The sequence below is a fragment of the Talpa occidentalis genome, unplaced genomic scaffold, assembly GCF_014898055.3.
Source record: "Talpa occidentalis isolate TD23 unplaced genomic scaffold, MPIMG_talOcc4v2.1, whole genome shotgun sequence".
Classification (NCBI taxonomy): domain Eukaryota; kingdom Metazoa; phylum Chordata; class Mammalia; order Eulipotyphla; family Talpidae; genus Talpa; species Talpa occidentalis.
Genome location: NW_026555331.1, coordinates 9782695 through 9810009, shown reverse-complemented (window position 1 = coordinate 9810009; position 27315 = coordinate 9782695). Strand labels below are relative to the sequence as shown.

Here is a 27315-nt window from a genome sequence, read left to right as displayed (position 1 = left end):
ATCCAACTATCAAATAGTTAAGAGTGCCTTCAATATATCCCACAACATTTTCCAAAGCAAGGGTTTCTTTCCTCTGAGGCAGGTACTTAACTGTTAAAGTTTTAAAGAATTTCAAGAGAATGTCTAGCAAAATTGATCTGTCAAAAACAAAAAGCAGGGGCTCCCTGGTGGCGCAAGGGGTTGAGCACCGCACTAGGAAGCAACCCGCAGCCTCTGCAGCACGAGTTCCCCCCCCCCCCCCCGCGAGCTACCCACACGGTGCAGCAGATGCTCCTGTCTCCCCGCTGCTCCCCTCAGCAGTGGATTTAAGCCAGTCTGCCTGTTGTGCTCCCCACTCTGTTTCTGGTGGATCCTCTCACCCCGCCCCCACATGTCTGGCCTGTACCCAGCTCTTGTATGCATAAATAAATAAATCTTTAAAAAAAAAAAAAGCAATATTGACAGTGAGCCGAGAAGTCTTAGTGCTAGAGTGATGGTCCAAAACCTAAACAGGGACAGTCAAGTGTTGCTACACCTCAGTTCCCCCAGAAGAGGAGCGAATAAAAAATGCTGTTAGAACTGATGGCAACTCGATCCCACTGTCAGCAGCTCCCAGCAGCTCAGGCCTGAGACCCTCCCCGGGGCTCGTTGTCGCGGCACCGAGGGTCCCGTGGAAAGGGCGGTTCTGTCACTTCATCCCCGGGGCCCGCAGGCGGCTTCGGTCACCCGCCGCTCCGCGGCCGTCCCGACACGCGGCTCCCGGTCCCGTCGGTAAAGCAACTAGAGCGAGAGGACGAGCGTCTCTTCCTCGGGGTCCACCGAGCGCGCCCCGAAACTCCCAAGCGCCTCGATTTCTTTTCGAGAATAAAACAGCCTCCGAACATCTGTCCGCCGACCCGCACGACTGCGAGGCCGAACGCCCGCGGGAGACGCTTCCCCCGCGAACAGTGGGAAGACGGGGACGCCGTGGACTCCAGAAGCGAGGGGTGTCGGTGACCCCGAGAACCCGACTCGCCAGCGCGGCCCGCTGGACTCCGGAGCGGCAGGCCCTGGGGAGTCCACCAGCGCGCACCGCCCGAGGGGGGCCGGGGGAGCCCGGGCCGCCGCCCCGGGGGTGCGCAGTCACGCGCTGAGGCCCAGCGTCGGCGCGAGGCGCGCCCTCACACTCACACTCTCTCACACTCACACTCTCTCTCACTCACACACACTCTCACACACTCTCTCTCACTCACACACTCTCTCACTCACACACACTCTCACTCACACTCTCACACTCTCACTCACACTCACACACACTCTCACTCACACACACTCTCACACTCACACACACTCACACACTCTCTCTCACACTCTCACTCACACACACTCTCACTCACACACTCACACACTCACACACACACTCTCTCACTCACACACTCTCTCTCACACACTCTCACTCACACACACTCTCACTCACACACTCTCTCTCACTCACACACACTCTCACTCACACACACTCTCACTCACACACTCTCTCACACACTCTCACACACACACACTCTCACACACTCTCTCACACACACTCACACACACACACTCACACACTCTCACTCACACACACTCACACACTCTCTCACACACACTCACACACCCTCACCCTCACACACTGGGCACACACACATACTCTCATACACACACACATCCTCTCACACTCACTCACTCTCACACACTCACACTCTCACTCTCACGCCCACACTCTCACACCCACACACCCTCACACCCACACTCACTCACACTCTCGTGCAGCCGCCGCCGGGCGTGACGGCCACACGGGGCGGCCCCAGGGACGCGGCGCCGGGGACACACGCGCAGCCCCGGGCCGGGCAGCGGCTCCGCACGAGGCCGGGACCGGGGGCGCGCGCAGGTGGGGGCGCGGGGGGACCCGGGGCGACGCGGGGGCCGGGGGCGCGGCGGGGCGCGAGGGGGGCGTGGACGTGGGGTGCGGGCCCGGGGTGTGGCTGTGGGGTGCGCACCTGGGGTGCGCGGCTGCGGACGGGCACCGGGGCGCAAGGGGGCGGGGAGGTGGGCGCGGGGTGCGCGGGCGCCCCGGGTCTGGGGGCGCGGGGAGGCGCAGGGGGCCCAGGTCTGGGGGCGCGGGGAGGCGCGGGGGGCCCAGGCGCCCCGGGTCTGGGGGCGCGCGGGGCGCGCTGGGGGCGCCGGCGGGGGGAGCCGAATGAATGGGCGCGGGCCGGGCGGGGGAGCCGCGCCGGGGGGCCGCGCCGGGGGCGCCGGGGCGGGGGGGCCCGCGGGGGGCCGGGGTCGCGGCCGGGGCGCGGGGCGCGCGGGGGACGCGGAAACGGGCGCGGACGCCACTCACCTCCGCCCGAGCCTGCGGGCTCAGCCCGTCCTCCGCCCTCCTCGAGCCGCGGCGGGGCGCCTCGGCGGCGCTGGGGGGGCCCGGGCGGGCGGGCGGCGGCGGGCGGGGGCCCCTCCGCACCTGCCCTGTGGCGGGGCCGCGACGAGCCGGGCGGCAGCGGCGGCGGCGGCGGCAGCGGCGGCTCCGGGCGGGGAGGGCAAGTGACCCGGATGTACAGGGTAACGGCGGGGGGGGGAGGGAATGCCAGGAAGTGAGGGCGCCGCGGACCTGTCCGGCCCTGCGCATGCGCTGCGCGCCCGCCCCGCAAGGTAAATCCTCAGCCTTCCTGCCCCGCCCCCTCCTCCCCTCCCCTCCCCCGGGGGCGGGGCGAGGCCGGAGACAGGTGGTCGGGCGGGCGCCCGGGAGAGGAAGGGGGCGTGGCTGCCTCCTCGGCGCCCCCGTCCTCCTTAAAGGGGCAGCACCTCCGCGCGAGGGGGCCGGGAGGCCGGGTGGGGCTGGCAGCCTTCTCCCCTCGAGGGCGCGGGGGGCTGCGGCTGGGGGGCTGCGGCGGGGGGGCCTGCACCGTGCCCTTCCCCCGAGCTGGGCGCGGAGACCCTCGCGGGACACCGACCGAGCAGATGCACCTGGCAGGTCCCCGGGGCCACAGGTGCGCCGCTATGGAGGAGACACCTGGGGAGGTGTGAAATGATCAGCCTGAGAACCGAATCAGGCGCCACTTGAGACCCGACCGCGCCGGGCTTCGCTCTTTCAAATAAATGAGAGTTTTTCTGGGATCTGATCTGGGCAAAAATGTCTGGTGGGCAGAGACCTTGGCTGTGGCAGAAGCCACAGACTCTTCATGACTGCCCTGTTCCCTTTCCATTTTTCAAATATAAATGCTCCCTATTTATAGATATAGAAACAGACTCTCCCAACTAGCTAACTCATCCCAATGCTGTTAAGAAACTCAGGTTTTTTCATTCAAGTGTACATGATTGCCGTGTTACCTCTCCAGGAAGGGTATTTCGACAGCTGAGTAGAGCATCACTATGCAGATAAATGGTTCTCAACATCTGGCGGGCAAGAGCCTTACTGAAAAAAATCCCAGGAAAGTAATGGTTTTCCTCTCTCGGAGAAAGGCTCGTGTGCACACAGATCTGCATATAAGTTCAGGGGATTCATGGATCTGGGGAGCCTAACTTTGAAACCCTGTCCTAGTCCAATAGGTGAGATCCCAGGTACTCTCTGGGTCCCACCACATGTGGCCAAGAAATCACTCCTGTCTCAAAGAAGAGCAGCCCTTACTGAGCCCTTGATCTTCCTCCGGTTAGTGGAGACGCAAAGACATTGTCACTATTTCATAGAAATGTGTTAAGAGGCATGAAGAGATGAGCTAGGTGGCTCTTTCAGGGCACACACTAAAGGAGTCCTAGGCCTAGGACTTTGACCCTAATTATAATACTTTAGGATGATCTTGGGATTCTTAACTGTAACTATTGTAATCTTCAATTTCAATTAAACTGATGGATCCTGACTGAACAGCCTCCCATTCCAAGAGTTGTTTGGCAACTGACACCAACTCTTGAATAGCCCTGGTCCAAAAAGATGCACTGTTTTCAATGCGAGTCACAGAAAGAGTTCCTATATCCGCGCGGTCCCTCTCTCAGACAGTATCCTCAGCACATCAGCATCCAGGTTAGTTTGAACTCCTGCAATTATGGGAAGCTCCTGATTACATCTGCCGGCCTTTAACACATGAGGAACCTCTTTTTTGACACCAAGCAAAAGTCTGATGCCCAATAATTTTCATCCACTGGGGCTAATTTTATCTCGGGAGCACCATAGAGACACCATGCCAGCCTGAGGTGGCTTGCAGTTCAGCAAAGAAAGCAATCCAGGGATGAGTGAAAAATAGGATGACCATAAAATAGGAGGAGTCTTGTAAGAAGGGTGGACTATCCTTCTGGGGCCTTGAAAACACCCCAAGAACTCAGGAGTAAGCTCTACCACTGCCCCACAGGGGATATTCTGAAAGAGAATTTCTGACAGAACACAAGATCGTAAGAGAACTGCCCAGTTCGTTCTTACACAATCTTTTCTTCACCATTCTGAATGTAATCACATTTCAGCTGAGGACAATGAGTTAAAAGTTTTACATTGAAAAAACAAGATTTTTTTTTTTTTTAATGCTTACATAAAAGCAGTAGGCTGTCCCTAGCAATTTAATCATCATGGCTAGGGCGTGGTTTTTTTGAGTCCTTACTATGTGCCCTTTACTTGCATTTTCATTTTTGCTTTTACAGCCACCTTACTGCCAAGCCCATTTTCTAAATGAGGAAACCAAGTCTCAGTACAAGACAGATCCAGATTCAAACCCAACCGAATCCCTTTGTCTGTTTCTGCACTTACCCTACCTTGACTCTGTCTGCTTTTGTAAAATGTTAGGTCCTGTTACTTTCTTTAAATGCTGTTTTCGTTAAGATTTTTATTTATTCCTAAATCAACTTTAAACAGTACAAAGAGTCTATTGTTTCATTCTTCCATGAACTCCAACAACACATATTGTTGCCCTTTTGTAATGTCCTAGGAGCCATGCTGAGGGTGTAGGCTGAAGAGTGAAATAGGTGATACTTGCCCTGAAGAGGCTCAGAAACCAGTGAGAGGAAGAGCTGTCACCTCCTGACTCCAATACAGCTGATCTGCTGCAGTTCAGGAGGGCGGAGGAGCCAGGTCTCCTGAGGTGGCTGTGAACGCATCTGAGAAGATGGGAACTTTGAGCTTGATCTTGAAGACATGGGGGAAGGACTAAGAAGAAAAAGCACCTGGGCAGAGAAAGGGGAACTCATGACCTGCTGGGGGTGCAACTAGAGTGGTGAGATTAGAAGTGGTGAGACTCATACACTGAGCTGAGGAATTTGAACTTGCTTCTTTGAGTTAACAAGCAAGTAGAAGCTTCTAAGCAAGAGAGAGACATAATCAGATGTGTTATATAATAAGAGCACGCTGACCACAGTGTCCACTATGGATGATGTTGGGAGAAAGAATGGAGGTCAGCAGACCAGTGAAGAGCTGTGGGGTCCAGGCCAGAGATAATGGGAATCTGGTCTAGGAAACTGGCCACGGAGAGGAAGACGGAGCATCAGAATAAAGATACTTACTGATAACAGAATCTGTAGGAGTTTGTCACTAGTTGAGTCTGGAGGAGAGAAGATTCACAGACTACAGCCATACAGTATAGGAGCCTCCCACACAAAGGCAGTCCCGACAGGTGACACCATACACCCTAGGTGTGTGGCACGCTAGACTAGTGTAATTACCCTCGATGGCACTGGCACAAGGAAATTGCTTTCAACACATTTCTCAAAAGTATCCCCATCATCAAGGCCTCGTGACTGTAATTGGTTGTTGACACCCTTCGATTCCAATACTTTTTCTGGTTTTCATTCCAGTTCTCTTTCAGCCTTTATCCATGTAAAAGCACATTGCTTCCACTGGTATCTTCAGTTAGATGCAACTATTAGCTAACACGTTTTCTTATTTCTACAGTCACATTTATCATTTTAATGGCTGCAGAATATTTCACCATGTTGAAATAGCTCAATTTCCTGCAGTTGTTAAGGTTTGTACCCTGCAAGCCTGGCTGACCCTAAACTCATTTGGCTCTGGGCATTTTGCAAGAGATGTGTTAAGGGAGGAAAGAGAGGATGTAGGTGAAGGGTGCTGGGAAAGTGTGGCCTGGAGGCCCGGGAAGCTGCAACTCTCCTGGGAGGGACTAAGGGAACTTTCTCGCAAGTAACAACTGCAGATCTGTAGAAAGAAACCTATCAACCACGGAATCTATAACCTCCTCAGAACCCAGGATTTAGCCAAGCCAGGGTCTGAAACCCTTTCTTACAACCCTTTCTACAAACTCTCAGAGCCTCTGATCCCCCAGAATTGTTTGTCAGGGTTAACATAGATCAAATCTGTGAAATGCCTGGGACAGAGCTAAGCATCAATTAAGTTCAACCATTGTTTTCAGCCTGAGTTTCCTCCCTGTGTTTCCTTGACTCACTATCTTCTTGAGTTGCTGTGCAAACCCTCAGAGGCATGGGCCTGACCCTGCCAGCGTGAACTGGGACCCCTTGCTTCATCTCAAACCTTCCATCTCTCGATTACAAAATGGGCTTAAGAAACCAAGTCACAAGAGTGTGGCAAAGTGCTCAAATACCATGCAGGAAAATACGCTCAAGTCCCCAAGCACTATTTACTGCTGTGACAGCCATTGTTGTCTTTGTTTCTCCCTTTTTGAAAACACCCTGAGCTCTGCCTGCATTGCCTGAATGTAATTATTGGGTCAAAGGACCTGGTCGCTGGTGTCCTTCCTGAGTCGTATTGCCCAAGAGAGGACGGTGGACTCGAACACAGATGCCCGAAAGCACCTACAGTAACGTGCCGCCTCTGGCTAGTCTCACTCCTCAATCCAACACTCAGGGGCTTTGGCGATGGCTTCCCTCCTTTTCATAGAACAAATGAATACTGAACCCTTGAGGATAGCCTCATGGTCCCAACATTCCCAGCACAGTGAGGGTTTAGTGGCTCAGGACCAGGCTCCAGAGTCAGGCCTTAGGAGGTGCGCTAGATGAATGCAGAAGAAGACAGGGAAGCCCGGGCAGGCCTGGAAGCTTGTCCAGCCTGCAAGATGGTATCTGAGCTACTCACTGAAAAGAACCAAAGTACAAAGCCAACACCTCCAGCCCAACACCACACACATCAATTATTTAGCAAAATATTAACCTGTCTCTCAGGGGCCATAAATTGTCCTTCCCCACAGTCACAAGGTCTATCTATGAACCTCGCTCACGTTGCCAAAGGTAACATATATCTCACAGGTGGGCAGCTCCAGGTCAACTTTACCTGCCCCTGGAGGGGCCTCCAGGAAGCAAGGAGGCACTGACCACTTGCCTGTCCTTCCTTGCACCTCACAGACTGTTTCCAGCCCCTTCACCTTGGCCTTCAGGTGAAGGGGTCACCTCATCAAAGCACACGCCCCACACATCCCACAGCCAAGCTCCCTCGGTCACTCCTACCTTATCTCTGGGTGTTTTTCCTTCACTATACTTGCCACAACCTGCAATTATTTTTATGTTAGCTTAAAAATATTTTAACTAAAAATAGTATCTCATTAAAATGTCACCTCAGTGAAGACAGAAGCCAAGGCCTCTTCCCCACCCCAATGCCTGTGACCTGGCCTGCCACCCCCAGGAGACCTTCCATGCATAGGTGGCGTGATGGAGTCAAGAGGAGAAGCTTCTGGCTCCCTGTACCTTTCATAGCTCTGATTATATGAGTAGTACATGTTAGTGACAGAAGAGAAGTTGAAAATAAACAGATGAGAGAGGAAATATGAACACTCATGATTCAACCTCCCACGCCACGTGGATACAACCCCAGGTTCTCCTACCTGGACATTTGCACAGGGGGAACCTCGATCCCTGTCAAAACGATCCTCGCACTGAACTGTCATCTGCTGTGTGGCATCTCACAAGGTGTCCCAGCCACCTTTCCTCAATGCAGGTCCTTCAGCCACCTCGTTACTGAAGGCCCCAGGAGACCCCACCTTGCAGCTCTGCCACAAAGCATCCCGCAAACCTCCCTTCCGCTCCAGGGAAGGCTCCATGGTGTCATGGAAGGTAAAGTGTTTGAATACGGCACTTCCCTCTTGACAAGCTTCCCAGTTCCCCCTCTGTGTTTGTATTGCTTTAGGACAGTATTTCTGCAGCACTGTCCTCCCCACCGCCCATTCACCACCTGGAGTTATTAGAGAAGCAAAATTGTTTGCAGCCGGAAAAGCTCAAGTATGACGAAGCAGGGACGATGATGCCTAGGAGTTCAATTTGGGAATCTGCTGCTGATACAGGCGACAGAAATAAAGAGGCTGTTGGCTTGCCAAGATTGTAGTCATAAAAAGAGGAGCCTTTCTGTTAGCCTTCAGTTCCCCCCTCCCAGGCCCTGCCCTGAGGCAAAGTTTCTCCCTGAGATAGAGCAGGTCCAGGTTGACTGATGCTGTAAGCACTTTGCAGCCAGGAGCGCAGGGCCCCACTCAGCCTTGCTGGCTGCAGAAAATGCAAGAGCGCACATTCAGGGCAGCTGTCCTTTTCCACAAACAGCTCTTTCAGCCCAAAGTGTGGTTCTGTAGCACAAAGGGCCTCCTATTGGGCATTTTCAGCTCTGACAGGAGCACCCCTTCCAGGAAGGGCCTTCCACGTTCACCTGGGGAAGTGACCCCACCCGGCAGGTCCACTTAAGGTTCAAGGGTGCCCAAGCCAAGGTCATGAGAGGCACGCCTTCGTTATTCCTGTGTTTTTTTTTTTTGTTTTTTTTTTTTTAATTTTTTTAAGATTTATTTATTTATTTATTCATACAAGCACTGGGTACAGTCAGAAGCGCGGGAGGGTGAGAGAATTCACCAGAGTCAGAGCAGGATGCAGAACAGGCAGACGGACCGAAGTACACTGCTGAGGGGAGCAGCGGGCGGCAGGAGAGGTCTGCGCGCCATGTGGGACCCTCCTCTGGTGGCCGGGGAGCAGCCGGGGATCGAACCGGCACTGCAGAGGCTGCGGGCAGCTTCGCAACCCCGCGCTCAACCACTGCGCCACCGGGGAAGCCCTATTCCTGTGTTTTCTTCTAGAAGTTTCAGTTCCGCGCTTGCATTTAGGCCTGTGCCTACCCATCCACCCGCTCTAGAGACCCAGGAGGGCTGGAGGCATCAATATCTGTGACTATGGGAAGGAGAGATAACCCCCTACCACCCCACTTCCCTCATCATTTCCCTCCCCTCCCTTGCGCAGGCATTGCAGGGGTCCCTTATGCAGGCATTGCAGAAGGAGGGGACAAGAAGGCATAAAATCAGAGATAACAGGGAGGGGAATGGCTGGGTGTCCTCCATTTCTGGGCCTCACCCCACTGTGACTCAGAAACCCAGACAGGTTAATCTCTGTTGTTCCACCCATCTTATATGGCACCCCATGTCATCAGAGCGAAATCTTATCTGTTAAAAAAGAGAACCCTTAATCAATCAAGGGTAACTCATTTACCCAGGCCATTTAAAAAAGACTTTGAGTTTTACAGAGATATCAGAGAGGAAAGAGGGGCTTGGCATGAAATACAAAGATGACAGAAGGAGCTGCTACCCCAGCACCTCAGATGGATGGCCTGGTCTCTGCTGGTTTTGAACAAAATAATTTCTACCCATTTGATCATTCAATCTTTACCGCGACCATCATGAGAGAGGTTTCATAACTCCCACTTCCAGGTGAGAAAATTGAGGGATTTAAAGTGTCTTGTTGGGGGTTACAAAACCACTAAAAGACAAGCCAGAAATCTCCCCAGGTCTTAGCAGTGCTCACTTGCACTCCCACGCATTTCTCTCTATAAGCATTCACTAAATCACCCAGTGCCTAAGCTCCACCTAAAACACCCAACTACTCATCTGTCAAATAAGCACATGGTAGGGTAAATGGTTTTCAGGCTTTTCTGCCCTCCCACGTTGGGATTGCCCTGCCTGATGGGGCACCTGCATTTGTTACAGTGTTAGAGTTGTATGATTTACTTCTGAGGGCCTCCACTGCAGTATTGAGACAGTCACCAAGAGAAGCAGAGGCAGGAGAGAGGCAGGACAGGGAAGGGGAGAAAGAGGCCAGAGAAGCCCAGAGTGAAGACTTGCCTGCCGTGTGCCTGGGTGCTGCACTACATGTAAAAGCTCAATAAAAGCCTGAGAAAGCCACCGAGGGCTCCAGGACGCTCCTTTACCCCGCCTGCACAGGATCATAGAAAACCTGCCCTGTGCCCACCTGTCCCTACACACACAAACCACCAAATCCACTCACCGGGAAGATTTACTGAAATGACAAGTGAAACATATGAAATTGCCAATACTCGACCCCTTTTACCCTAAAAACTGCAACCACATACAGTTAAAGCTAACATGTCAATGTTCTTGGCAAACTTTTTTTTTTTTTTTAGATTTATTTATTTATTTATACAAGCACTGGGTACAGTCAGAAGCGCGGGAGGGTGAGAGAATTCACCAGAGCCAGAGCGGGGAGCAGAGCAGGCAGAAGGACCGAAGTACACTGCTGAGGGGAGCAGGGGGCGGCAGGAGAGGTCTGCGCGCCATGTGGGACCCTCCTCCTGTGGCCGGGGATTGAACCGGCGCTGCAGAGGCTACAGGCAGCTTCACAACCCAGCGCTCACCCGCTGCGCCACCGGGGAGGCCCTCTTGGCAAACTCTTAATGTTAATAAATGTCCATTACTGATTATTTATGCTGGTTTTTGAAGTTTGCAGTTTTAGCATGCCAGCCAGGAAGGTTATAGACCACGGTCATTCTATAGACCCAGACCTGAGTTAAAATTCCTTCATTTTCTCACCTGTAAAAAATCAGGAAGTGAGGGTATCTCTGCCAGAATTATTTTAAGTAAAGTCCCTGGCACAGTGCGGAGCAGATGGACATTCCCATAAACAGGAGTCTTTTTTTAAATTATTGCTGTTACCATTAACTTGCTACTTTCATTAAAGTGGTATTTGTATGAAACAGCCCAATATAGCATTATTTATAATAAAAACTGAAAACCAAGTGATTTTTCCACCATGGGAGAACAACCTAGTAGGGTTCTGAAGAAACTGTGTTTAGAATTAACAAAAATCAGTTTAATTAATATTTAAGAACCTTTGCTTCCCCATGCTGGGGCTGTATGAGCTGGAGCAGTTCTTTGCTTTGCATCTGATTCTTCATTTCAAAAATAAAGAATTTCTAAGCCCTTTCCAGATTTGAAATTTATAGTCCTAAATTCCTAGAGAAAGTATAATCAAGCAACATCAAAGATATTTTACAACCACTAAATACATAGGAAGAAAGTAGCAGCATGAGAAAGTATTTTCTAAATAACATTCTCAACCTTCTTTAACCCTACAGTTTTCCCCCAAACAGTGAACACCTAGTAACAGAATTTGCATTATGTTTATGGTCTCTCTCCAGGAACTGGTCAGAAGCACTAAGACAGGACTACTGTCTGCTTTGTTCACAATAACTATGATCCAGCCCCTAGAACAACGCCTAGCATCTGAACCTCAGTTAGCACTTGTTGATTGAAAAACTGTGAACATTTCATTAAAAGAGCACATTATAAAAGTGAATATATAGGGCCTCCCCAGTGGTGCAGCGGTTAAGCGCTGGCTTGCAAAGCTGCCCGCAGCCTCTGCAATGCCGGTTTGATCCCCGGCCACTGGGTGAGGGTCCCACATGGCGTGCAGACCTCTCCTGCCGCCCGCTGCTCCCCTCAGCAGTGTATCGTTAGTCTGCCTGTTCTACTCTCCGCTCTGGCTCTGGGGAATTCTCTCACTCTCCCGCGCTTCTGACTGTACCCAGTGCTTATATAAATAAATAAATAAATCTTTTTTAAAAAATGAATATATAGTAGAATGCCATTAAAATGAAATATGTTCCTCACAGGCAAATGGTAGGTAGGATCAGAGAAGTTAAAATTCAATGATAACAGAATGAGTACAGTTGAAATAATTTTTATTTTCTGCTCAATGTTTGGGACAAAAGGTGGCACTGGAAAAGGGAGGTATGCAGACAGGAGGAAAAGGGCAGAAGTGACCAGGAAAATGGGAGTAACCTGGAATGTCTAAAAAAGGCACAGATGGACCAAAGTAAATAAAGGCTGTTGGAATGGAAATAGAATCAGAGGAGCAGAAAGAAAACCAGGTAATATGATGCAGAAAAGAAAAGCCAATTTATGTTGAACTTTTAATTATAAGCTAATATCTATTAAACTATTCCCAAATGGATAGAATTTCTCCACTAATTGCCTCCATCAAGAAAAGCCTGTGTGGATTTGCACAGAGGGGCCCTGGGGGTTACTACCTGTTACTGCTCTCACCAATCCTGAGCCTCCTTTGGATCTGCTCCTGGGGATGCTGGAGAGACCAGCCCCGCCTACTGAGGCTAACTGGTGAGCTCTTAGCCTTTTTATTAACCAGCTGAGCATCAACTCATCAAGGATTGTTAGGGGGAAAAGGCAGTCCCAAAGCAAATTCCATACAGGCTTTGTGGACTCCACCCCCACCCCAGGTCAAAGCCAAAGACACTGGGAACTCCAAATCCCATCACCACCCAAGGGAAGGTGGCTGGGACCTGAGGGTGGGGTTCAGCAGCCAGGTGGATACAAAAGGCAGACACATGGGCTTTGGGGGGCTCTCCATTTTTGGGCTCTCGGCCAGCTCGCAGCGTCCGGCCAGCTCTGAGAGTGACTTTGGGTTTCCAGGTCTTCGGATCAGGTAGGACGCATTAAAGACTTTATTTCCCTATTTTCTCCCTGAGTTGTACATTTTCCTTATTTCTTTTTCTCTTGTAAATAAACCTTTTATTAACCCTTTTGCGTGTGTCTGTAGTAGAGTATTCATAAGTCCCTTTAAAGCGCGCGGGTAAGGACCCACAGCCAGGAACCCGTTTAATATTGGGGTTGCTCTATAACAGCATCACACACTGGGGTGGGAGTGGGGGCAGGAAACACTTGAGGATTGTGAAAAGCCCTTCCCTCCAGGGGGTGTAAGGTGACTTGTTACAGCACAGAGCAACATACAATTGCCAAAAGAATGGTAAGAACGCACGGCCTGGAAAATTAAAGAATAATTCCCTTTGGCTTTTGGAGTGAGCAGGGGAGGAGGCAGGGAACATATCCAGAAAAGGCCTTGTCCTGAATTTTATCACCAGGACCCTAGTGCTGCTTATGGGCCCCCCGTGATCACCTCGCCAATGCCAGCCTGCCTTCAGGATTGCCTCTGGTTCTTAATGCCTCCAACCCCAGCTGCTCAATTAGGCTCTATCACACCCCTGCATTTGTCACTTGCACATACCAGGTCAGCTCCCTGCTGCAGGAGTTCTGGGGACCCTGTGCTTTTTGCTCACAGCACAAACATGACTATAATGCTCACAGCACAAACATGACTATAATCGTGTGGAGATCTGTGCAATTCCTTGAACACCAGGAGATCCTCAAGGGCAGAGGCCAGGCTGTTTGCAACCCACTGTGTCCCCAGGGCTCAGACAGAGCCTGGCGCCCTGCCTGGCACCAGGCAGGCACTCGAACAGTTGCAGCTGGCCAAAGAGATGGCTTCAGTCCAGCCTGCTTGTTAACCCAGGCCCTGGTCCTTCACCCTCCTGGGAACCCTCAACCTGGCAACAACCCAGGAGCCAAGCGATCAGATAAGCTGCCGGAGGAGGTAAGATTTAAACTCTACCCAGAGTAGCCAAAACGACGCTAAGGCCACTAGCTGTGTGTCCCCATAATTGAAATACAGAGCTGGAGACAGAACAATGGTCGGTAAGTCAGACATCAGCTAAGTGCACATAAAGAGTTGTAGTTCTCATAGCTTTGAGTTTTGGGGCTTCAAAAGATATTGCACAAAGCCTAAAAGAAAAAAAAGCAAACAACAACAACAAAAACTTTCCAAGAGACAACAAATATGGTCCCCAAGTTAAGAAGCAGCTAACTGGTTTGGCTGGCTTCCTCTCTCGAATCCTGGTGCTGGCTTCACGTTAGAACACTGACTCCGTGAGCAAGCTTCCCTCAAAACACAGTCTGAATGCAGAGAATGGGCCACGGGCTTAGAGAAACATCTGTGGCATCCATTACTCTATTTCTTAGCATTTTTACTGACGAGGCCACGTGTACTAATGAGCGCCTGCATCAGGGTTTCTGAATGAGTCACCTAATTTTAGAAGAGGAAAGAACCCTGGAATTCACCTTCAACCCAACATTTCACACTTAAGAAAATGGTAGGCCTTGGGGGTGGGGGTGGGTAGGGCCATCACAGTCCCCCAGCCTGGACTCTGAGCCAAAGTGAGGAACCCAAAGGTTCCTGTTGACCTTTTCAGAGAACCACTGAGTCATATCCAAAGCTCTGGATCTTTGAGGCATCAGAGTCCTGTTAAAAAAATTTCTAGTAAAGGCCTCCCCTGGTAGCGTAGGCGGTTGAGCACAGCACTGTGAAGCTGTCCGCAGCCTCTGATGTGCCAATTCGATCCCCGCCAGCCTTGGAGCAACCCACATGACGAGCAGACCTACCTCTTCTGTCTCGCCCACTGCTCCCCTCAGCAGTGTATTTCATCAGTCTGCCTGTTCTGTTCCCTGCTCTGTCTCCGGTGAATCCTCTTACCCTCCTGCACATCTGGCCTGTACCCCAGTTCTTGTGTAAAAAATAATTTCTAGTAATAAATAGTATTTGGTATGGTGTCTAGTGTGATCTTCCAGGGTAAAGATGGTCATGTAAAGCATTATCCTCATCTGGCCCGTCATTACTCACACACAAATGTCCTCCAAATTAGAAAAAATAATTTAGGAGATGTATATGCTGAATGAGGAAGAAATAAATGGAAATGGAAGATTTCTGGGATTTCCTGATCACCCATAAGAGTGAGGAAAGGCAGAGACATCCTGCAGGGGAGGAGGAGGGAGAGGGATCAGAGGGAGGGAGGGAGGGGCACAGGGGACTGAGGTGATGGTGCACGGGTGCCTTGGAGAAGGAAACTCTATGGGACTACACCTGAGGGGGAAGGGGGAAGCAAATATTGTTTAAAAATTAACAGTGATGTAAAAAAATTTTTTTTAATTATTTACTAAAAAAAAGAGTAAGGAAAGTATCTTTCTTGATAGGAATACACAACAGCTGACAGAGTTCCCATAAACTCTATTTCCTGGTCTCGTGCCTTTGCCCATACTGTTCCCTCCGCTACTAACACCCTTCCCAACACTCTCACACTTCCCAGTCATGCACCTACCGACCCAGCAAGACTCTATCAGGTGTCTCTGGACACTGGACAAGCATTTCAATGCAAAGAGTTCCTGCTTTGCCTCGTTGTAACACACTGCCCTTCTTAAGACTGACAATCCTTCTAGATGTGTCAGGAAGACTGGTAGGAGGTTTGTCTAGCATCGTGTGACCCATTGAGAAAAGCACTACAAAAACACAAGGTAATGTTTTATTAATTTATTCAACCTGATTCCTCGAAACACATAGTGATTTTGATGGATGAATCAACCAATCCAAGATTAATAGCCTGGTTTACTACACTCATTTCTCTTCCCAAGCCACAAGCCGAACTAAACTCACCCACAATTTATACCTTTGCAAAATGTGCTTTTGAGTATCGACTCCTGAATCCAAGGTGTTGATTAAGAGGATGGTTGCATCCGTCAGGATGGGCTGGGTTTAGGTATGGTAACAAACAGCCCCTAAATCTCTGCCCCAATGATGACCCCAGTAGGTAAGTAAGAGCAGGGTCCATTAAGATGAGCCCAGAAACTCCACCTTTCTGAACTTTACCCCAAAACCTGTAACTGTCATCAGTTTAAAAGCTATGAGGCTCCTTTCCCTCTCCAGCCCCCTAGAGGGCTGTCTCATGGGGCTGCATGCAGAGCAGATGTTTGCTGAGCCTCCAGCACACCCCAGGACACAGCAGCAGTCCTAAAGGACAATCATGGTCAATGCCAGCGTCATTACCACTCTCCCTGCGCCTCTTCAAGTAGTCATCAAGATACTGTTATCATTTCCTCACAGACCAGTGGTTCCTGAACTTGTCTGTGCACTGGAATCACTGGGAGAGCTTCAGCGCTCCTAGCACTGCTGTTGCACCGAGCTGAGCTGGTGAATTAGCTCATCTAGTGTGGGGCCTGGGCTCTGGAATTTTAAAAGCTCCCCAGGTGATTCTAACATGCACGGCCTTGGAGGAGCAAAATTCTCATCAATACACACAAGTGTCCACCTGCACCCACACACAGACACGCATGTGTGCCAGCTGGTGGCTCCCAGGTCCAAGTCCTGCCACCGCTGTGACGGTGCTGCCACACAGGTCAGGGGAGCCGGCCATGCTGCGGCAACAGCCCGAGTCCCTAAATATCCACCACGGTGCTCACCCTCTGGGGTCAGCGCCCTGTTTCTCTGATCTTTACCTGACATGCTTACTCATGTTACCCTTGGGTTTGTCTCCTCTCCTTTTACCTTTACTTCACATCTTTTCCAGGTTCAATTTAACAAGTTTGCCAGGCCCTGAGTAAATCAGAACCAAAAATGTATACAGGTGAGGGAAGGCTGGGTCATCGTCTGGCTAGAGAAGGGCTCTCGAAGTATTAGTACTTGAGAGCATGCCCAGAACATAATAGACAACCTGATAGAAGACTGGATAGGTCAGTTAATTCTCACCAGTAAGAACCTGATAAGGAAGCAAGAAGCAGGGGGGCCTCCCTGGTGGCGCAAGGGGTTAAGTCTCAGCACTAGGAAGCTATCGGCAGCCACCAGGCATGAGCTCGATCCCCGGCCAGGGAGCTACCCACATGACGCAGCAGACCTCTCCTGACTCACCCGCTGCTCCCCTCAGCAGTGTATTTCAGTCAATCTGCCTGTTCTGCTCTCCACTCTGTCTCTGGTGAACCCTCTCACCCCCCACACCTGCGGCCTGCACCCCAGTTCTTGTATGCATAAATAAAATAAATTAAAAAAAAAAAGGAAGCAAGAAGCAGAGACAAGAATGCAAAAGGCACAGTATCTGAGCTGAAGGCCTTATGCTTCCACGCGTCACGGATCACCGTGCGGATTTCCTCACTGTGGCACACACATTTCCCATGATGAAACGACATCTGATGGGGTCTAAGTAAGTGGGTGCGCTTGCCCCTGGCTGCAGAACACACACTGTGTGCACAGGCATCTGCCGCAGCACACAAATGGTCCCCAGCAAATTCTCTCCTGCTCCATTGGGTGTTTCCTTTCTCCAGTCTGGGGAAAACCAGAAAATCCAGCTTGTTTGCCCTCATTTGGGAGTTTAATTTAGGAATGAGAATGGCTTTACATAAACTCTTTCCCAAGAAATGTATTCTGCACAAGTGAACCCAGCCCAAGGGAACGCACCACTGTCGACATTACATAATACTTACGCTACCACTTTCAAAGCAAATGGCAGCCTCAGGCAGCAAAGTCAAAAGGCAAGAGAAAGCATTTTGTAAAATTATCTGAATGCAACCCTCTCTTCTGATGTACTGAGAGCTGACAATGGTTGTGCCCTTCTCAAAGCTCATTCAATTATCTGTTGCTTATCTAGACTTGGGCGAGGCATGTTCCTCCCATCCAGAGTTAGTTAAGGGGAAACGGCAGGCAAGATTCTCTAATAAAAGCTTAAAATGAAAAGCAGTAACTACTCCCAAGGCCCTGCTTATTGTAGAGGAGTCATCACAGGGTCCTTTCGAGGGTCTCTGTTAACAATCTATTTTCTTGACAAATAACATAAAAAGGAGAGAAAGGAATGTGAGATCCACAGCCACGGGGCGCCCCATTCTCCTTCCAGATGTGGGGCTGCGACAAGCAAGTGAACCCCTCTGAACGTCTCTTCTGGAAAATGGAACTATGTATCTACTTGGCAAGGAATGAGACAGCACAAGAAAAGGGCCAAGTGTTCAATAAACGTGCCTGTCCATCCCAGGACGAGGGCCACAGTCTGGGGAAGCTCACCAGGACGTGATGGGAAACGCCTGCCTCTATCTTTACCAGACACTACGCGCTGCCACTTAGAGACTGGTGAGCTCCTCAGTCCACTCTGATTCTCTCCACTACGCAGCATCCTTAGTCCTTCACATCTCATCTCCAATCCAGGGTGTGCCCTCAGGGGACCGATTGTGTTACCACCTCTTCTCTGCCACCGTTATCAGTTGAGAGACGGGGGATGTGTCTTGAGATGATCCACCCACAGGAAGTGCAGAAGTTCTGATCAACGGCTGTGGGGAAGGTAGCTCCTTTCTCCCTAGTCTTGAACAAACAAGCTGGGGTCTGAGAGCTACCTGAAGACAGGCCACCTCACTGGACTGCTCTCCTCTACAATTATTGGAGCACAGTATTCTAGGCAGTATCTCCTGGCTTGAACAAGGCAGAACAATGCAGACCACTAACAGTCCTAAGAGCCGTGCAGGGAGTCAGTCTAAGGACTAAGGCAACAGGTGGAGCTACAGGACTGAGAGATTCACAGAGAATGAAGCTGGTGCCCTTGTCCAACATGTGCTGGGACTTACCCGATGCTTCCTTTTTGTTTTTGATGGGAATCACTCACCTGCAGCTATCGATGATCTAATCTGGGTTTTCTGTGCCTTGCAACTCAAAGCATCCTAACAGCGACGACCCAGTGCATGGCCGAGGAACTCACTGAGCAAAGGACCGTGCTCTTCCAGTGCCTGAACTCAGACTTCAAGTTCCTGGGGAGCAAGGCCTCACTTCTCCAGGTAACCTTAGGGTCTAACAGAGTTTCCAGACATAGGTTCTCAGCAGATACTTTTTTGGGCAAATGGAATGAAACTTACCAAATCAAAGGGGTTTCAGAACCTTTTAAAGCCCTGCTCCCCAAATGTGTCCAGATCAGAAAAGCATGAAGAGAAAGCTCGTAGGATTTGAAACCATCAGACAGGCCTGAACTCGAATGACAGCTCCAATCAAGCCTCAGCTTCTTCCCCTGCAAACGGAAGGTAATAACACCTGTGTCCCTGGGCAACAGGAGCCAGGTGAAAGCACCTCAGTCGGCCACATGAGAGACATGGATTTCTCTCCCTCTGGCCTATCCTGCTTCATACTACGGGTTCTGGTACAGGTTCAGAAAATAGGGTCATCCGCACCCCGATCACCCAGCAGAGTCAGCTCAGGAAGGATGAGCCCTCCGTGTGGTCTTGAGGAGAGGACATATAAAACCGGTCTCCCAGGAACCTGGCTAGAGTGCCTCCTCTTGATTTTGCTGGTTGCTTCCCGAAAGAGGGTGTGACCAGTATAACCGGCAGCAGCGCTGATCTGCACATGCCCGGGGCTGTGGATTCAACCATGTACAGAGATGTGGAGCTCAGCTAAACTGTACACCCCAAAAGGGCAGAGATTATGCCGTCTACTCCTAGCAGCCAGAAAGCACACCATGAAGCCTTTCCTGAGTGCTGGAATAAAAATCATTGAGCGGGTAAACAAGTAACAAAGTCAGCATTCTCAGAATGAAACTGTAATAACACCCTCTTCATTCGCACACAGACTGATGGTTATGCAGCAGGTAGATCAGGGACCAAGGAATGAGAAAGTGCTTCTGAGGTTGACAGCTGCGGACTGAATTGTGACCCCAAAAGTCCAGCCTAACAGTGGGGATGCAGGTGAGTCCCTAAACCCTCTGAGCCATGGTTTTCCATCTCTGACCAAGCCATTTATCAAGATTAAATAAGAAACTGAATGCATTACAAGTAGGGAGAAGAGAATGAAAGAATGTATGCTAAGATTCTCATCTCTCTCTTTTTTTGGGAGGGAGGGCATCTGTGGACTTTTTAATAATGAACTAATGAACATAAGTTGGTTGTCTCATAAAAATGAAATGAAAATATGAGCAGAGTGATGGCAAATGAACGTGCATAGCCCGACACCCATGCCATAAAGCAGGGACCCAGCTCACGTTCCTCCCTGTGCATGCCCTTCAGACCTCGGAAACAGCTATCATATGTCTCCTATTTCTTGCTGAACAGTTCAGCTAATTCAGTGTCATCTTTACATGACTGGCTTTCAAAGCTCGCGTTTGCCCCTCCTCTCTGCAAAGGCTCCATCTGCTAAACCCCACTGGGGGGGGGGGGGATTGTGTAACCAGCTCCCAGAATCAGCAGCACGAGCTCCTTTGCTCATTCATCTGCTAATTCATTAGCTGAGTAAACACTGATTAAGCACCCACCATCCTGGACATCCCTGCTTTTGCCCACCCACCATTCACAAAGCGTGCCCAGGCTGTCTTGGGGCGAGGCTGCCTCCCCCAACCCTCAGCCCCTGCGCGCTGGAGCTGCAGCCCCGGCCCCAGCATCTCCAGGGGGCGGGCTTCGGGGCCGGGATGGCCAATCAGAGCCGCGTGTTTGCCTGGCCACGGGATTGGTTCAGGGAAGGGCCTGTCACCCAGAGAAGACCAATCAGAAACACCGAGGCTCATTCTGAGACTTTTGTTGAATTGTTGGGAAAATAAGTGCCCTTTTTCCTTCTGCTAGAAGGGCTGCCAGCCATCTTGCCACCCCGATCCAAAAAGAAATAGGCAACGCCAAGAGCTGGAGAAGAACTGTGCAATAAACCTGAGCAACGCCCTTGAAGCCGCCACGCTTTCAGTGGCATCACTGGAGTTTTCAATTACACACATCAGCAAATCTCCCTTCTGCAGAAGCCAGTTTGACTCAGGGTTCTGTTTCGAGGTCAAAAGAATTCTGAGCAATGCAATTTCAAGTGCTACAGCAGGCTGTGGTGGGCTATGCCTGGTGATGGGGGTGACCCTGCCATCTGTGCCGGCCCCCATCCTGATGTGGACACAGCCACAGACAAAACAATGATTTAAAATCAGTAAGAGAATTGCTTTCCATACCAACACAGAGCACAGGGGCCGGGTTCAAGCCTGCCAGGAAGGGCCTCCCTGGAAATAGTATTTGAACCTGGTTTGTAGCTCCATCCAGGCCAGGAAGATAGAATTACTGCTAGAGGGAGTTAAAATAATGCTGTGGACACATATTCATCTTACAGTAAACTAAAACCACTGCATCCCACATGGCGTTGAGGGCAGTGATACTTGAGCACTTAGGCGGGCCTCCACATAAGCCCACAGATAGCATCTCAAGAGACAGCCAAGTGCCAGGGTCAAGCAGCCCTCCCTCCCTCACAGGAATTTCATCTGAATGTTACAAATGATGAGACCTTCTTAAATAACACTCAGGTCGGTTTCTGTGATTTTGATTCTAGAAACTCAAGTTTTCACTCCAGCTTTCTCAGCCATTTGGATGACTCTCGATGAAATCACATCATAACAACAGTTATTTCAAGATGAGTAACCTATTTTCGGAATTTATTACCAAATGATAAAAGGCAAAGAGACGAGAGGACGCCTCGGGTTCCATGAAATATTTCATGAAGGGTTGGAAAGGTACTGATTGCAGAAAATGACAATGACAGCAGTAACGTGCCCCTGGGAGTGTCTGTTGCCAAGGGCCCTCTTTTCAAGTGATCAGAGGCTAGTGTCTCATAGACTTTTGAGGATGCACACTCAACAGAAGAGTTGTGAAGATCAAATAAGTCTGAAAAGGAGACACCGCGGGACAAGCCCACCTCGCCTTTGTTGTTTCTAAACACATCAGTGGTTCGTTTGGCCCAGAAACACAGCTTCAACTTTCCAGAGCAAAGCATCCCACAGTTGGGAACATGACTCCTGGCAGAATACTGTCATGTTGTCTCAAGAGAGGAGCTGGGATCTGTGACAGGAGGAAGGCTGGAGATGCCTCCCAGATGATACGGATTTCTAAGAACCAACTGGGCCACCTCGGTTTCTAGAACACTTAGAGGATGGCAGCTGGATTCCACTGCCTCCACTTGCCGCCACAGGACTTGGGACCACTTGACCTCCCCTGTTCCTGAAAATGGGGTCGTCATTTAGCCCACATCACCCAGGCAACTACCATGGCCAGGGCAAAGCCAGGGAACGGAAAGAACTACAGGGCACTGAGGACTGAGCCAGACAACACAGGGAGGGAGTGCCTGGGGCTTGGCACATGCTCAAGAAATGCCCGTTTCCATCTGCTAGAAATGAGCAAGCCCACAGGGATAGCCCATCTCCTCTGCAAACGAGAAGGGCTCTCATGTTGAAAGCTCCCAAAGTGAAGCTTTTTGTTAATGAGTTTGTTGTTTTTAACAGAAAAAAATACTACATGCTCAGGTTGAGAAATTCAAAAATATTTAAAAGGACACAGTAAGATATCTTCTCTCCACCCTAGAGCCACATCCGAAGGGCTTTGCCCAAGAGGTAAACAGTACTCCCCCAAACCACCTTCTTTGTTGGGCTCATTCCAGCAATCGTCTACACAAAATCGTGTGTGTTTGTGTGTGTGTGTGTGTAAAAACTTAGTGCCCCCTCTTTTTTCCCAACACAGGGGAATATACCACATATTCTTTTCTGCGCATTGCCTTTTTTTAAAAAAACTTAAGAATATACCCCACGGTGTCACTTATATGTGGCATACAGACAATCCAAACAAAGGCATGGACAAAGACAAACTTAAAACCAAGCCCTGGAGGGTGACCATGGCTCTGGGGCATCCTGAGCAGAGGGAGGGCAGAAAAAGGAAGGGGGAGCACACTGGACTGTGGGGGAGGGCTACAGGTGCTTCGGTGGTGGGAGAGCTATGGTGACCACACCTTAGGGGAAAATTCCTAGACTGTTAAAAAAATTAATAAGGATGTAAAACAAGGGTACTTCATTAACAAAAAATAAAATACAATAAAAATATTTGTTATATCTAAAAAAAAAATGTATCCTGAAGATCGTTCCTTCTTAGTTTACATAACCTACAATGCTAAGTCACCCTGTGAACAGACCACAGTTCTTCAGTCAGTCCCCCACTGACCTACATTTCAGTTGCTTCAAGGTCTAGCTAGTACAAACAATGTCACAGCCCATCTTCACACCCATGTGTGACAATAGAAGAGATGGGCCTCCCTGGTGGCGCAGGCGGTTGAGCGCCACACTGTGAAGCTGTCTGCAGCCTCTGCAGCATGGGTTCGATACCTGCCAGATGGCAAAAATCCCACATGGCACAGCAGAACTCTCCTGTGGCGCCCGCTGCTCCTCTCAGCACTGTATTTCGTCAGTCTGCCTGTTCTGTTCCCCACTCTGTCTCTGGTGAATCCTCTCACCCTCCCACACATCTGGCCTGTACCCCAGTTCTTGTATAAATAAATAAAATCTTTAAAATAAAACAATAGAAGAGATATTATATGATAAAATGATTGTATGATAAAATCCTTGAGCTAGAGTTGCCAAGTCAAATGGTATGTGCTCCTGCAATGTGGGTTGACAGTGCCAAACACTCTTCAAGAAACTTCAGTCCTCTCCCCTCTCAGCAGTAGGGTGATAAGCATTCCTATTTCTCCTCCCACATTCACCAAAAAAAAAAAAAAAAAAATGTTTTTGCTTGTTTTTTAAATGCAAAGGAAGAAAGGAGAGCAGAGCTCCACTCTTGACCCACTGTCTCTTTTCGCCCCTATGATACTATGATATCAAACATGGCGTTACTGCTTCCTGAAAACTCCAGCACAACCCAGAGACAAGAGTCTAAAACAGAATGCATGTCAGGGCGCTGGTGTGCTGAGATGGCTCATACTGGCTAAGAGAGGTGGCCATGCTCATCTTTTCCCTGTTTCATGTGCAGGGACCTCATATTGGTGGTGTGAAATGGGTCATGATGGCACTATTTATACCATAGAAATTAGCAAATGCTACAAATCAGGGCTTCTGTTTTTCCACCACAGAGACAGTTGTCAAACATACCAGTCTGCTGATCACACTACATTGGAAACCAAGGCTCTCCCACTCTCCCCCAAACTTTGAATACTCCCATATGGCGAGAAATTCTTGGAACATCAGGATTGCAGCTCTGAAAGGTTATCTGATCCTAATTTATTCTAATACCGCTTCCCCCTAGTCCCTCTGTTTGTCTAAACAGAGGATACTCGGTTTAGAGGATACCTCTGTTTAGACAAACAAGTAAATATCCTTTCATTCTCTTCTCTATGTCTCTTTACCATCCCTTGATAGTTCCATCTCTTATTCTTGATGATTTCCTACAGTGTAGGAATTGTGAACACAGAATCTAGGCTACACCAGACAGTCTGGGGTCAATTCCCAATTCCACCACTTTCCAGCTATGAGAACTTGGGCAAGTGACTCAAACTGATATTCCTTTGTTTCCTCATCTGTTAAATGTGGAATGTGTGAATTTTAATTGTTAATTGTTAATTTTAATTGTTCTGAATTTTAATTGAGTTAATGCAAGTACACAGAACAGTGTCTAGCACATGACAACCACTTAACAAATGTTAACTGTTACTATTGTCTTCCAGCTCACTAAGTCTCTCTTGAGCTTTCTCTAATTTAGCATATACCTTTTTGTTGGATTTTAATTCCAATAACTATTCTTTTTTTTTTTTTTCAAGACTCTCTCCCCTCTGGAAACTGTTTTTTCCTTTTTAATAAATCTCTGACCTCTTCCACACACACACAAAAAAGAGCTTTGAGGTTGTTTGTTATTCAATAAATGCTAATTGATACACTGTCTCATACAGGCTTACTGAGAAGTTTAAAAGGTTAATATTTATAAAATATTAATAACTATTCCTAGATATATGTAAACTCAAGTGCTTGATTATTTCTCTTTCTTCCTCCTCCCCTCTCCCTTTTCTTTTCCTCTCCCTTCCCCCCCCCCAGCTTCTTCTTCAACACTATCATCATCCAATAACTATTCTTCATTTCAATTTGGCTGCTTATCAAATCAGCGTGTTCTTTTTTATCTTCCTTTTCATCTTTGACACTGACCTTAGTCTTCAATTATTTTAAGTATACTTTTTTATATTCTCTTTTAGATAGCTTTATACTTCCAACTCAAAGCAGTTTATTTCCTGAGTAGTTCATAGTATTTAACTGTAGACTCTTTTTCAGAGGAGGTAGTTCTTTCTAAGAAAACCCGTTAGGGCTGGGATGTTGAAATATACCTCTGGAGTGATTTGGTGTTTTGTGCTAGGGATTTTCCATGGTACTAGGTCAGGTTTTGTGTTAATTTCTCAGCATGCAGAGTTTCACATCTCATAGACAATAAAACAAAAATTCCATGAACACATATAGAGCAGCCCCAGGTTTCTCATTTCTTGCTACTGACTTTTTTCCACACAAGGTAAGCTCCCTGTTTTTTTAGCCACTGTAGTATTCTTAGTCCCTCTTCCCAAAGAAATGTGATATTTGAGACTCCAGGGCACTCAATTCCACCCTGAGCCCAGGCTTCATTTCTAGATCCACTATGGCACTAAAACCCTAAATCCCAGGCTCTATGGCTTATACCTCATGTGAAAGTCCCATGAGCAGCCCTCTCTTCAGTTCACATGACCATTTAGCTTAACTTTATCTCTTCATTTTTGGCACTTTGTGGGCATCCTTTCCTGATGCATTCCCCTAAATATAATTGTGATATCTCAGTCAACTCTGTGTTCAGATCAGGAAGGACTCACACAAATCAGCTGAGTCTTCTCTGTCGCACAATGATCCAGATTCCCAAATCTAATATAATTATTTAACCATACTTGAGTTCTGTCAACAGTACAATTGCCTCTTCCTCAAATGCTGGCTCCTAAGTCAGCATAGAAGGTGGAAACTGAAGAAAGTCAAAAGTTTCTTGAAAAATCCCATAATAAGGCTTCACACCGGAGACAAACCATCTCCTGTTAAGTCCAGCACTGTCAATATTTCTCCAGCATTGAATTTGGTTTCTTAAGGAAAACACGAGAAGAAATAGGTAGCATGACTCAGAAGGCATGTTCTCTGATATTGAACATCTATCGAAGTGACAAACATGCTCAATGGCAAAAGTTGCTCACACTCTAAAAAGTTACAGGAACAAAGACCAACAGGAGGAAGAGCAGATCTGTGTCTACCTTTCCCCTCACTCCGAGAGAGAAACCCACTGGGTGGAGTCACAGGATCAGCCATGCTATGTAAAGTGCTATTTTTTTCTCGACATTGTTGTGCTGTTGTTGAGCAAGTGTGCTTGGATCTGGACAAGTGAGGAGCACGAATCTGAATCACTTCTGTATGTCAGAATAGTGGTCAGCTCTGGGGCAATACTAACTGCAAAGGGGCACAAGGGAGCTTCCTGGAGTGCAGGAGATACTGTATACCCCAATGTGGGTGGCGGCTAGATGGGTATAACGTATTAAATATTCATCAAGCTGTACAATAACGATTTGTGCATCTCATAGTACATAAGTTATACCCCAGTTTAAATAAAAGTTAAAAGCTTGCATAGCTTCCTGCCCATTGATGGCTAAACCTCTCTAGAGGTTATCTCTCTGGAAGTTATCTCTCTAGAGGTTATCTAGTCAAGTGGAGGTGGTGAGAAGACCAGGAAGCTTAGGGAGAAGGAGATGAAAGGAGAAATGGCAGTCAGGGGTTGAGGGCACCCAGGCTCATAGAGTAGGTTTTCCATGAGGGGACTTGCAGGAGTGGCAAATTTACAGCGGTTCTGAGAGCACTAGCTCTGGGGCCAGACTGCTGGGTGTGGGTTCTGACTTCTAACCCCACAATGTACTGTTTATGCCCACCCCATCCCCTTAGAATTAATGTGTTAAAACCTAATCCCTAATGTGATGGCATGAAGGTGGGGCCTTTGGGAGGTAATTAAATCATGAGGATGGTGCCCTCAGGAATGGGATTAGTGCCCTAATTAAGGAAATGCCCAAGGAACTGCCTTGCCCCTTCTATCATCTGAGGTTATTGAAAAATGGTGACCCTCTATGAGCTAAGGACAGGCCATCACCAGATAGTGAGTCTGCCAGCGCCATGATCCTGGACTCCCAGCCTCCAGAACCAGGAGAAGTAAATTTTGGTTGTCTATATGCCACCCAATCTATGGTAAATTATAGTGTATGGTTATAGGAAAAGACTAAGACAACCCCTCACTGGTGGATGAATTTGGACAAGTTCCTTCTCCTACCTCAACTTTCTAGGGCTATTGTGAAACTTAAATCAGATAATTGAGCTGAAGCTGTTAGTTCTGGAACCAGATGGCCATAGTCAAATCCAGCTCTGTTACTTACCAACGTGGTAACCTTGAACGAATTATTCAAACCCCAGGTCGCAGCTTCTTCTCCTGTAAAATAGAGTTAGAGCAAGGATTAAGCAAGTTACAACACACAATAAGCCCTCAGTAAATGCTGGCCACTATTATTTTCCCCCAGATCAGACACATGGTCTAGGAGCATGTCTCCCAGACATGGGACTCCAAATCCCACTTACACAGACTATTACTTACAGAGCATATATCACCAACATTTTTCTCATTTAATGTTCCAAATAGTCTTGTATTACAAATAAAGAAATAAAGATTCAAAAAAGAA

General features: G+C 48.7%; 1 protein-coding gene across 3 annotated transcripts in view; it reads right to left on the bottom strand.

Annotated features, from left to right (window-relative positions):
- Nucleotides 1-27315, bottom strand: part of CYRIB (CYFIP related Rac1 interactor B) — a 128427-nt gene that overhangs the window by 66643 nt on the left and 34469 nt on the right. For all 3 annotated transcript variants that reach the window (XM_037501722.2, XM_054691984.1, XM_037501712.2), the window contains exon 2: nucleotides 27016-27068. The gene's annotated coding sequence lies outside the window, so the exon portion shown is untranslated. The remainder of the gene's footprint in view (nucleotides 1-27015; nucleotides 27069-27315) is intronic.